The sequence below is a fragment of the Pan paniscus genome, chromosome 3 (assembly GCF_029289425.2).
Source record: "Pan paniscus chromosome 3, NHGRI_mPanPan1-v2.0_pri, whole genome shotgun sequence".
Lineage (NCBI taxonomy): Eukaryota > Metazoa > Chordata > Mammalia > Primates > Hominidae > Pan > Pan paniscus.
In genome coordinates this window covers 172,665,128-172,678,904 of record NC_073252.2, presented here as the reverse complement: position 1 = coordinate 172,678,904, position 13,777 = coordinate 172,665,128, and the positions used below count along the sequence as shown (strand labels likewise).

General features: G+C 35.9%; 1 protein-coding gene across 4 annotated transcripts in view; it reads right to left on the bottom strand.

Annotated features, from left to right (window-relative positions):
* ADAM29 (ADAM metallopeptidase domain 29) overlaps positions 1-12,225 on the bottom strand; it is a 61,027-nt gene extending 48,802 nt beyond the window's left edge. For 2 of the 4 annotated variants that reach the window (XM_055112017.2, XM_055112018.2), the window contains exons 1-2: positions 11,392-12,225; positions 9,071-9,176 (exon numbers count right to left, since the gene is read on the bottom strand). The gene's annotated coding sequence lies outside the window, so the exon portion shown is untranslated. The remainder of the gene's footprint in view (positions 1-9,070; positions 9,177-11,391) is intronic. The other 2 variants (XM_034959438.3, XM_008977077.5) reach the window with 1 other exon arrangement.
* Between the last annotated feature and the right edge of the window lie 1,552 nt (positions 12,226-13,777).

Below are 13,777 nucleotides of genomic sequence, written 5' to 3'. Positions count from 1 at the left end.
ACAAACAAACAAACAAACAAAAATTAGCCAGGTGTGGTAGCATGCGCCTGTAATTGCAGTTCCTTGGGAGGGTGAGACAGAAGAATCGCTTGAACCCAGGAGACAGAGATTGCAGTGAGCTGAGATCGCGCCACTGCACTCCAGCCTGGGCAACAGAGTGAGAGTCTGTCTCAACAGAAAAAAAAAAAAAAAAAAAAGAGAGAGAGAGATGTGAGAGATAGAGTGAAGGAGAGATGTATAAACAATGAAATTATGTAAATCCTATACAAAAATGAGGCAGACAAGTGGGAAGGACTCCCCAGAAAAACTCCAGCTGGCCTTGGGCACTGGGGTGGAAACTCAGGAAGTTCCTGTGGGTTTTGCAGCAGGGAGGAGCTTAGCCCCTCCTCTTCCTGTGTGGAACCTGGGATTCAAACTGCGAGGCGGGAAGCGCATCAGCAGGGACTCTGGCTTTGTGGAGAGTCTGTGTTTCCCCCCTTTTCCATTTTTTTCACTCCTCAAATCATCCGCTAGCCTAAATTTTCGTAGCTGTGTGATAAGGACCTCATCTTGAGCTGAACTAATGAAAAGTCCTGTAACAAAAAGACATTTTATGTTTTACAAAGTGATCAAAAAGAGGTGGCTGGGTCTTTTTGAAAGCATCAGAATATGCTTTCTAAAGAAAGTCAACATTATGCTTCAAAAAGGTGGTATAAAATGTGCCTTATCAACTGATATGGAGTAACCAGGAGTGTACTTCACAGAAGAGGTAAAGATTGAACAGATTATTGAAACAAAATAAGGAAACTGTCAGGAAAACAAAGAGGAAAGGATATTTTACAGAGAAACCAACATGTGCAAAAACAAGAAAGTGCAAATTAGCAGATGGCATTCCGGAAATTTTAAGTCATCTGGCACTGACCAAGGCAGCCTTAGAAGTTCCCCCAAACTTGACTAAACTTTAGACAAGTTTCTTCCTGACTCTAGGCCCTTGATCTCTCTTTTCTTAGAGCAGTTACTTTAGAAAAGTTAAAATTGTAAATTCTTTCGCTGCAGCTTAGAGATGTAAATCTTCTCTTGCAAGTTTTACAGACTAGGAATGTCTTTCTCCAGATCCTGAGAGTCATCCTTTTGAAAAGTATTCACCAAGAAAGATGGAGTGCCTTTATCCAGTCTCTATAGAAATGTAGGAGCTTAACTTAGATAAGCACGTATTAGCAAACACAGATGGCCGAATCATGTTTACCAACCTCCCTGCAAAGTTCTCTAGTACTTTGTCATTAAAAACTGTGCCATCTTTTGTTTCAGGGGAGTTAAATATAGTCTCTCTCCCCTATTGCAATAGTCTTGCCTCCCTCTGCAATTGTCTTTGCCTGTCAACTCTGGCTGGTGTCTTTTTTTTTTTTTTTTTTTTTTTAAAGCACATGACAGGGAATTTGTAGAGATAGGTAATGTTAGGTTCACCCCAACCAGACTGTTCCCCCTCCCTTCCCATGGGTCTTACATCCGCACAGCTCCCCCAGGGCTAAAGACAAACCCCCCTTCACTGACCCCTCCAGTAACTATCCAGTCAGTTACAGGATGCGGTTGACATGTCTGCTCACCTTGCATAACAAAGCTGGCAAAAAACATCTCCAGGATGCGGTCAAGACACCTGCACACCCATCTCAGCTCCCCCACCCTGACCCTGTTCCTCGCCCTATAAAGCCCTGCAATGGTCTGTAAGCAGGGCTGCCTCCTCTGCTTTTATCAGGAGGTAGCCCGGCAGGACTGACAATAAATCAGCTTGCCTGAACTCGGCTGTCCTTCCAATTATCCCTTACAGGTAAAATCCAGAAAACGAAGGTTTTTGTATACCCTTAGGGGAAACGTTTTAAGCAGGGAAGACGAAGACAAACTGATTTGGAATCCTAGGACTGGAGGAAAGCCAAATTATAATGGCAGTTTGTCTTATATTCCCCCACCGAACAGAAGAAGGCCACACAGGCCAAGTGTTTCCCAGCCCATAATCTAGCAAAAGAAGGTGGCTCAGAAAGGATTAAGTCTCCCTTGGATCAAATGCATGTCCCTCCAATAATACCAAGCAAGATTCCACCAGCAAGAGGAATCAATCAGGACCCAGTAAACATAGAGGGGCCAGTAGAAGCACTCTCCCACTAGGCTCATCCTGAAACCCCACTCCCACATCCAGGAATACCCAGGTAGCTGTGCACCAACCAGCAAGAGGGACCTCGCCATAACAGGTGGTGGGTAGACTAGCCCAATAAATATATTATAAAATACTCCTAGAACCAGTAAGTGAGTTCACCAAGGCTGCAGGTTACAAGATCAACAGACAAAACTTAATCACAATTTGTATGCAAACAAGGAATATTTAGAAATTGAAATTAAAACTCAACTACCATTTGCAATCATTCGAAAGAAAATTTACTACTTAGATAGTAATATAACAAAACATGTACAGAATTGACATGGTGAAAACTACAAAATGTTAATAAGGGAAATTTTTTAAAATCAAATACAGATAGATTAGAACATTCAACATAGTAAAGGTGCCAGTTCTCCCCAAATTGTTTTATATTAGTTTGGTGCAAAAGTAATTGCAGTTTTTACCATTGAAAGTAATGCCGTTTAAAAAAAACACACAATTACTATTGCACCAACAGTTGTAAGCTACTATAAATATTGATATGCAGGTTTTTGCATAAACATAAGTTTTTAGTTGGGCAAACACCTAAAAGTAGAGTGGCTGGGTTGATAGTGAGTGTATAATGAACTGTCAAATAGTTCAAATGGGCTGTACTATTTCCTAACACCTGTGTTTGAATGTTCCAGTTTGTCTGCATTCTTGCTAGCACTTGGTATTTTGAGTATTTCTTAGCCACTCTAAGAGATTTGTTGTGGTATCTAGTTGAGTTTAATTTGCATTTCACTAATGACTAATGATACTGAGTATCTTTGATAAGCATATTTGACATTTATGTATATTCTTCGGTGGAATGTCTGCTGAAATATTTTGCCTAGTTTGTATTGTTTTTTGTATATTTTACTGAATTTTAAGAGTTCTCAATATATGCCAAATGCAAGTCAGAGAGAGTTCATAAAGACAATAGAACTATTTAATGAAAAGGGGAAACAGTGTTATCTTTTGTTGTTATGTTTCGTTTTTTTTTTTTTTTTGGACATGGTCTTGCTCTGTCACCTAGGCCGGAGAGCAGTGGTGTGATCATGGCTCAGCCTCCTGAGTAGCAGGGATTATAGGCTTGCACCACGACACTCGCTAATGGTTTTTAATGTATTTGTTAAGATGGAGTCTCATTATGCTGCCCAAGCTGGTCTCGAACTCCTAGCCTCAAGCAATCCTCCCCGGTCAGCCTCCCAAATGTTGTTTTTAATACTGTTTTAGAGTGTCAGTACTCTGAGTTTAAAAACTAGTATTTTAATGGAAAACGTAACTCATCTGTCCTTATACTTTTGCCTTATTAAATCTTCATAGTTAAATATATCTTATTTTCAGAACTTGAGAAAATTAAATAATATTTATATAATTTAATCATATTGACAACCAGGAGAAGTTTCTTTAGGCTAAGTAAACTTGTGTGCTTATGAACGGAAGGCAGGGAAGTGGTCTGAGCATCAATTTGAAGCGTTATCGATATGGTTTTTTCTTTTGTAAAATGGGAATGATAATAGTAATGTCTACCTCATACGGTGGTTTGGGAAGTTAAATACGATAAACCAGGTTAAATATTTAGGGCAGTGACTACCATTCTTATTCAATACATAATTGTTATTATGATTATTTTACAATCTTTAAAATACTTCAGTGGTTTTGCAAATCTCCACTTCACTCTATCTGTATAAATATACATACTCTTTTTTTTTACACCAAATAGGAAATAAAGGATATAATTTTTTTAAAAAATGATTTGAAAGAAAGCTGACTTTCATTAAAGTGTGTCTGAAGCAGTGTTGTTATTGTGTGATCCCATATCAGAAGCATCTGTACCTGATACTTTGTTTCTATTTGTCTTTCAGCAAGCAAGGAAAACAGAAAGTACCCACTGTGATTTTCTAGTTATTTTTCTAAGCCTTCTCAAGCAATTATTATCATCAATTTTCATCTAGCATTTTATCTTCTGTCTGGTTCACTTCTTTGTTTCTCAGGAGCACAAGTCTTTACGAAACGACGTGGGTAGCCACTTCCTTTTCCCTTTGAAATGGATACTTCTCCTGGCATTTTAATTTTGGCTCAAGTATAAGAGTTATGAAGACTCTCAGAATTAATAATGTAAACAAATTCTGTCAGAGAACATTTGAATTGGACGGTTCTGAAAGGGAAAACTGCATAGTTTAAAGTGACTTCCTCTATCACATTGTAAGATATTTCCTTTCTTCCTTTCTTTAATAAAAGAACCATTTAATTACTCCTGTATGTCTTAGCCATGGAGGCATGGCTATATGACAAGAGGCAGATGGTCATGACATTTTAAATATTTTTAATATAAACTTTGTTTTTTAAAACCGTTTTAATTTACAGGAAAAAAAATGCAAAAATAGCACAGAGTTTCATGTATCTCCATACCCACTTTCTCCTATTAGAAACATCTTACGTTATATAATACATGTTTCACAATGAAAGAACCAATATTAACACCTCGTTATTAAATCCATGCCTTTTGTCAGATTTCCTTAATTTTTTGCTAATGTCTGTTTGTGGTTCCAAGGTCCCATCCAGGACACCACATCACAATTAGTCATGTCTTTTTCAGCTTCTTTGGCTATTGCAGTTTTGCCCTTTCCTTGTTTTTAATGACTTTGACAATCTTGAGGAGTACTGGGAAGGTATTTTGTTGAATGTCCTTCAATTAGTGTTTGATGGTTAGAATAATTTATACATATTTGGAAGGCCACAAAGGGAAAGTGCCTTTTATCATATCAAGGCAACTGCTATCGACATTCCTTGTCACAGTTAATGTTGGCCTTCATCATCGGGCTTAGGTAGTATTTGTCCATTTCTCTAATGTAAAGTTACTTTTTCCATTTTCCACACTGTAGCCTTTGAAAGGGTGTCAACTTGCATAGCCCACATGGAAGAAGTGGAGAATTATGCTTCTCCAGACTCCTAACATACAATAGTCTTTTAATGGTCTTTTTACTGCCTTTCTAAAATCTCATATAACTGAAATGATATTAATGTAGCCTTTTCAGACTGGCATTTTTCACCTACTATTATGCACTTCAGGTTCATCCATGTCTTTTCATTGCTTAATGGTTCATTTCTTTTTATCACTAAACAGTATCCATTGTATTGATATGTCATAGTTTGTTTATTCATTAGCATACTGAAGGCTATCTTGTGACTTACACTTTCTGATGATTATGAATAAAGCTGCTATATACATTGACATGCAGTTTTTTGTGTAGACATAAGTTTTCAAGTCAGTTGCATTAATATTCAAGAGTATAATTTCTGGATGTTGAGGTAAGACTATCTCTAACTTTGTAAGAAACTCCCAAGCTGTCTTCCAAAACTAGCAGTGAACAAGAGTTCCTGTTGCACTGCATCCTTACCACATATTGGTATTGTCCAATTTTTTAAATTTTAACCTCTTTAACAAGTATGTAGCAGCATTTTGTCTTAATTTGCAATTTCCTAAAGACAAATGTTTTGATAAAATTTTCCTATGCTTATTTGCTATCTGTACATGTTCTTTGATGACATGTCTGTCAGATCTTTTGCTCATTTTTTAATTGAGTTGTCTGTACTATTATTGTTGAGTGTTAGGTATGATTTACAATAAAGTAATTTCTTTTGTATTTTTGCATATTTCCGTCAGTCTGTGACTACTCTGTTCATTCTCTTAACAGTGTCTTCTATCCTGAAAATGAAGACAATTGCCTTCTTCTCACAGAAGATTGAGCTCAAAGAACTCATGAAGACAGAGAAGCTGAGAAGAAGTGGCCTTGGGAAGAATGACTTCTTGCAGAGCTGCAGTTCTAGCCTGTTATCCCCTTGAAGAAGCATTTGTCAAGCAGAGTGTGAGAACTTAGACACAGAAACCAGTAGTAGTGAAACATCAAGTGACCATGCCTGGAGGTAGGCATATAAATACAGTTATATCCCACCCAGTGGACTAGGCTTGTGTGTTTAGGGAGTATACACAAGAAATGGTTCTTCTTTTCCCTTTCTTATGTTGTTGCTGAATACTTCATGCACAAGGAAAAAAATCATATCCCAAAGAGAGAGTGATTGGCTTGTTCAGATTTTGTTGTTGTTCTTCCCTGTTATCTGATTAATGAAAGGAAGTATGTGTGGTGGAAAATATTTTTTAAAGATATATATGTGTATATATATATATATCATGCACAGTATATAGGGGGTGATGCACAGGTAGGAGCTGGCAGTGCAGAGAGGAGACATTGATCTGAAGAAACAGCTCCTAACAGCTTATGGGGCACTCACCCTGTGCTCAAGCAATCATTGTCAATGACAAAGTGGCCATTTAAGTTGTAATTGTATTAAATTAGGCCGAGCACGGTGGCTCATGACTGTAATCCCAGCATTTTGGGAGTCCGAGGTGGGTGGATCAGGATGTCAGGAGTTGGAGATCAGCCTGGCCAACATGGTGAAATCCCGTCTGTACTAAAAATACAAAAATTAGCCAGGTATGGTGGCACAGACCTGTAATCCCAGTTATAAGGGGAGGCTGAGCCAGGAGAATCACTTGAACTCGGGAAGCAGAGGTTGCAGTGAGCCGAGATCGCACCACTGCACTCCAGCCTAGGCAACAGAGCGAGACTGCATCTCAAAAAAAATAATAATAATTAATTAATGCTAATAATTTGTATGTTTTATTTGGAGAGCTTGAGTAACTTTAACTCCTAACTAAGCATATGTGTTTTTTTGGTTTTGGTTTTGTGTCTTTTTTCTTTTGGGTTGATCTGTAACATGTTTGAGTATAGGAAATAGTGGGTTATTCTTTTGGCTTTGCTATTCACGGTGAATTATAAAACATAAATTTTTGTGAGATTTCAAAGATTATATTTCAAAGATTATATTAAAAGATAACATTGCTTACAGATTTAAAAGATGTGATTATCACAAGAATGTGATAGTGGGGGGATAAAATAACTAACAGAATAAATATTTTTTAAGATAAAAATATTTATTTTATAAAAATAAAATAAAAATGGTTTCAAATATTTCAAATGGTAACTTTCTCTACCCACTGTCACAGCCGTGAGGGTCTCTCTCTTACCTCTTCACAATGATAAGTTGGTGGGGTTCCTAGAAGTAAAAACCCACCAAAGTATGGAAGCCTCCATAAATGGTACCTCTGAGTTTCTTATGCTCGTGCTGATTGAAACTCAGCCTCATCAAAAAGCTTCAGCAGTTCAGAAGAATTACCTTATAAATGTTACTACCAGTTTATGGCTTCGGAAACTTCTGCTCCAAATAAGCAGACTCCAGTTATGACCCTCTGTATTTGCCTGTCTCCAGATTTCAGGATGATGATTTGCTCTATGACTTCAGTTCTCTAATGGGTCCAATAAAATTCATTGATTTCAGTTTGCTCAGCTTTTTTGTCTTGTTGAAAGAGTGTATGTAACACTCAAGTTGATAAGCTATTGTCATCAACACAGTTTTTAAAAATTGTATTTTGTTTACAACTTGTTTAAAGACTTTATAGTGACAGTTACATTATGCTTATTAATGTTCCTGGTGACAGACCTTTATTTGAATTTTTATATATGATTTAAACTTGTCTTCATATGGAAATATTTAAGGAATTTTGATACTTATATTCACTTCCATCAAACCAAGATCCCAAAAGTTAAAAAGAATCATTAACTAATTTAGTAGTTGGAGACTCAATAGAGTGATTTCAATTGAGTTTGAACTTTAAATTAATTGTTATAATACCTGATAAGTCTGGCTTCCTAAAGTATCATTTCTTTATCTTATCATTCCACATTTTGAACTACATACGAAAATAAAAGTCATTTGAAAATTTACCTATAGCTTGGAAGAAATTTTGAAATTTAACCACACATGTATGTGTGTACACATGTGCACACACACACAACTTATTCCCACAGGTATTTCCTGTAGCAGTTAATAATACACCTTCCATATATTACATATTTAGTAAAGCTTTTAAGAATGATTCAATTTATGTAAAACATACGAAGAAAGCATATTAATCTTTTACTGAGACGGGAAACTGATGGATCAAAATATATGCGAGTTGACATTGTTAGCCACTATCCTTAAGGTGGATATCAGTTTAACATGGTAACATATTCCTGTTCACTTTTTGGATAATAGGCAGTAGGCTTTTGTGCGTCCATTTGGAAATTGGTTGTTGGGGACCATTCAATGATCTGGTTTTGGCCAAAATGCCTGTATGGGTTTGTCAGATAATATTATAATTCTTTGGCACCATGCATCAAGAGTAGTCCAGCAATAGGAAATGAAATTCATTTTCTCACTAATGTTGGTTGAGTACAGAGGCCAGTTTGTCCTACATGTGTGCGTAATGTCACATACCTTTTTAAGAAGATTTCACTTGGGGCCACCAGAAGCCACTCTAAGTGGGCCAGAGGTGATTTTCATATTATAGCTTTTATTTCTCTTGTTGAAAAATTGTGTGTAACATTTGAGTTGATTGACTGTTTTCATAAATACAGGTTTTTAAAAATGTGTTTGTTTACATCTTGTTTATAAATTTTGTTTATACTCATCTTGTTTATACTTTCTGGTGACAATTCCATTGTGCTTATTATTCTAGTTTTCTTACTGTAGAACCAAAGACTGGCATAGTATAATATTCTCTTTGAACTTCTTCAAAGATGTGGTCTCTGAGTGTTGTGGGTTAGAGATCTTGGTGAGAACTACCCGTTGGTGTAATGATCAATCAACATTTTCTTTTGCTTTGATGATGTCTCTTTTTGAACTGATATCCACCTTGATAATAGTCAACTTCTTAGGAACCATTACAGTTATTAAAATACTTTTAATCTGCTAACCATTCTAAATTATGGATAATGTAAGATAATTACATTATCTTACTGCAAAGATACTTACATTAAGTATCTTTATTTTCTCTGAAGCTTTTCGAAATCATGAACCATCCCAAAACATTTCTACTATTAGTGTACATAAACTTTCTTCCCTTTATTCATCCAGCAAGCTATGGGAATGGAAACAATTCTGTTATCTAAGAATATTTTCATTTCTGGAAAGGGGTCAAAATGGTGAGTTAAAATTTGTTCCAGTGTATTCTGCCTGATATTTTCTGGTTTCATTCTTAGGATATGACCTACAAACAAATCAAGATTAAATCTGGATTTCTGGGCATGCTTTAATTAATTTATTAGCGTGTTTTAATAAATCTACTAGATATTTAGGAAGCAGTGGTTAGGGGGCCATGAGCTTCCCTCTTCTAATGGAAGAAGATTAATAGTATTTAAAGTATTACAGTGATGAACAGAAACATGGAAAGAAGAAAGTAATTCAATTTTAGAAAGTAAGCCTACTTTGTTAGGAAATATTGCATACTTTTAATGGGCAGCAAAGACTGGCAAAATAGGGAACCATTAAGTTTAAGGTAGAAAGTAAAACTGTTAGTAGAAGCCTCCATCAAGTTTCAACTTCTGCTTTCAGCTTAGGAAAGTAGGATTTTGACATTGGGTTAGTAGAAAAATAGTTGCATGATACTGGTTTGTTGAGATGGAAGAGATATTTGGCTTGTTCAGATCTTTTATGTATGAATAGGTAACATGATTCATGATGACGCAGGCTCATAATGAGAGGTTGTTGAAGGGCTAATTTTTAAAGCATGAAATGCCTATATATGCATAAATTCTCAGATAAGAGATTTGATTAACAAAGATTTGGTTAAGTGATACAGTATTGTGTCAATTTCTGAAAGTCAACGTGGCAGACAGAGTAAGAAAATGACTCCTAAAATGCCCAGATGTGCATGTTCTTGTATAATCCTCTCCCTTGAATATAAGTAGGATCTTTGAATATGATAAATCTCACTTGAGTGATTGGATTATGTAACACAGAAAAGGTGAAAGGGTTTTGCCGCTGTAACTGAGATCTCTAATTAGTTGACTTTGATTCAAAAGGGACACTATTCTGGATGGGCACTGACTTAATCAGGTGAAAGCCATAAAAGCAAAAGAATCTCTAGCTAGCCTTAAAGAGAAACAGCTGTATTGAAAGCTGCCCGTAAAGAGGGGGAGCCTCTAAAAGGAGAGGACCTCGATGCTACAACCACAAGTAACTAAATTCTACCAACATTAACGAGCTTGGAAGAGAACTTTGAGCTCCAGAAGAGAACTGCAACGTGGCTAATGCCTTGATTTCGGCTTGTGAGACCCTGAACAAAGGACCTAGTTAAACCTTACCCAAACTCCTCATCCACAGAAACTGTGGTGTGATAAATGTGTGTTGCTTTATGCGCCTAACTCTGTGCTAATTTAATATCTAGCCATAGAAAATGAATACATTTGGAAACCCATTGTTGGCTATAGTGAATGAGACCCAAAGAATCATCTCTAAAATCTCCTGGTTACTAACTAGAAAAATTCTGAATGGTTATGATCTTTCAGAAAAGAGAAATTTACCTCCTTGGGATATATTATGCTTCAGATGATACACTTTAGTTTGAGAAAAAATTTTAGTCCCCATCAGAAAGTTTATAGACTATTAGACATAAAACAAGTAATTAGATGGATGGAGTCAGTCCTAGAGCTCAGCTAAACTTTAGAATACCACAAAGTATGGTAGAATATAGGGAAATGTAAGTTCCTTGAGGCCCTGGTTAAAGACTTTTAAAAATTAAGACAATATCTCAATAAGCCCTAAGTCATAATTACCAGGGTACGTTATCGAATTTCTCAGAAGAAAGCAAACAGATGACTCTGAATTAAACAGATTCTAAAGGAACAGAAAACAGATTTACAGCTGTAAAATATGCAATTTCATTATGCGCCAAAGACAAAATAATATTTGAATTTGTTACTACAGAGAAGTGGGAGATCATTATTCAATTTATACTCCTGAGATTCTGAACAAATTTATATCACTGCCCTGTGTTTTTTTTTCTTTTTCTTTTTTTTAAATTTAGAGAAGTACTAAAAGGAATAGTACAAAGTTTCATGATTCATTTCTCAATTAGGTTTTCATCTATTGATTTTAGTGCTTTGTTAGGCCTTGGTTTTAGAGGGTATGGGGCAAGTTTGGGCAGATATTTGGAGGGTTTAGTCTGAAACTGATAGGTTCAGCCTAAATAGTATTACAAAATCAGTTTAATCTATGCCCAGAAGTATGACTACTTCTTTGACCTTCAATTTGTGTAAAGAGTACAGGTAAGGCAAGGTTTAAATAGCTATAACCTGCTTGTGATCGAGGGCGTCCTCAGGAAATGTGCAGGAACAGGCCATCAGGAGAGCTTTTATTTTACAGGAGATACTCACACCACCCCATTTGGTTAGTGGATGTGATGTCACAAAGGAGGAAAGAATGTTTCTCAATTAAGAGTCTGAGGGCGACAATTATGCGCTGGGGCATGCAAAGTGTTTGAGGGTTATTAGCGGTACCCGGCACCTGATAGTTATTCAGTCCCAGGGAGAAGTTAGGTAACAATGTCAAGATGTATGACAGATGTCACAGGGCCTATCAATCAAAATGTTGAGTTTTTTTTCTTTAATAATTAGAGAACTTTGCCTTTATGCAATGAAGGGACATTGAGCGACTTATTCCCCCTTGCAGAAACTTCAATAATTACCCCATTTGTATTTGTTCCCTTTTGTTTCCTAGCTGTAAGAGTGAAATTATTTTTCCTATACTCTTTCAGTTTAAAGTGTATAAAACCATCTTTTTCAAGAGTACTCTAGGGTTTAACAACTATAGTGTTTTTACTTGCATCCCAAAGTAAACAGCATCTTTTTGAAATTCTCAACATATAGACAATTGTTGCAGCTGTTTTTTTCATTTATTTTTAATTTTTTAATGATTAAATCCTTAAAGAAGAGTTGCAAAGCTTGTAGAGTTTTCATATATGCTTCATCTAGCTTCCCCTAATGTTAACATCTTGAATAACCATGATACATTTATTAAAAGTAAAAAATTACCATTGGTATAATACTATTAACTAAGTTACAGACTTCATTAGGATTTGCCTGTATTTTCCCCTAAATTTTTTTTCATTTCCAGGATCCAGTCCAGGTTACCACATTACTAAGTCATCTTATCTCCTTAGTTTCCTCCAGTTTGTGACAGTTTGTCAGTTTTTCCTTGTTGTTCATTACCAATATACTTTGGAAGGTATTTGGTAGAATGGCCCTTGATATGGGTTTGTGTGGTTCTCACAATGCAACTGAGGTATGGATTTTGTGAAGAATATCATTTAAAGCCTTTTTCTAATATGTCAAGGAAACTTGATATCAGCATGATTTGTTATTGGAGATGGCTTACTTTGACACCATGGCTAAGTTAGCGACTGATAGATTTCTCCACTGGAAAGCTGCCTTTTGTCTCTTTTCCTGCTCTATTCATTAGAAGCTTCTTAACAAGTCTAACCCACCCTCAAGCTCCACCATGGAGAGAGGAGTATCAAAGAATTTACCGGCATATGTTTCAACTACCATAGTACTTAATAAATATTTTGGGGAGATATTTTCAGACCTGTTGACTTGTTATTTCTGCCATTCTTCTTCATTCACCATTTGTAAAGAAGCTTTTCCCTTTCTTCATCAATTAATTTATTTGATTATTTATATCAGTATGGGCACGTGTTTATTTTATCTAATGGATGTAATTCAATAATGACATTGTTTATTTTGTTACTCAAGTTGTTCTAGGGTTGCCTTGGGAGATTTTTGAGGTTTCAGGATAACTCTTGGATCACTTTGACATGCCCTATGTATTTATCTGTATGTTTATTTATTTATCAGCCCTTGCTTGCTTTCTAGCACCACAGGATGCTCCAGAATAATTTGTATTTTTCCTGCCCCAGCCCCATATTTTCTCCAAATATGACCAAAGAGATCAGTCATTTCTCTAAATATGATTGCAGAATCATATTTAGAATCCATGATATAAGCAACAGTGGTGCTCATTGCTATAGAACTATTATTGCTTGTTTACTTTTTCTGGAAAGACAAAGTTACATGTACATATGCACACATGTTTATATGTATTTCTATATTTACTTATATTTATGCATATTAAAAGAAGCAAGAACCCAATCTTTTATTTCCAATTCTAACTCATCACCACAGTGGTCATTCTAGCCTCTCCCACTTGCTCATTTGTAATTTCCTTTTTCGATATAAAGAATTTGGTTCCCATTCCATTCCATGTAGTGAACTGTCTACATTTTGTTTACTTACTTGTACAACTTTAGGAGTTGTAGTTCCAGAATGGCTAAATTTACCCTGTGATATCAAAATTACCAGCTGAAATAAAGTGCTTATGTAAAGTTCTTTCTGCCTTTAATTTTATGATCTAGTCAAAACATTGTTCCCAACGTTATTGTGAGCTCTTTCTTGTTTCTCTCACACACTTCAGTGAGATTAAACCCTGTACTTAGATTTATTTGGCACAGTCTTCATTTCATCCTTGGATTTCCAAAAGCTTAGTTTTTATTTTAATATGAGTACATTTAATGCACTATTTTGTATGGTTTCTGAAATTTTGAAAAATGCATAGTGTCATTTGTACATCACTGCAGAACCATATAAAACAGTTGCCTCACTCAAATTTCCATTGTGTGCTCTC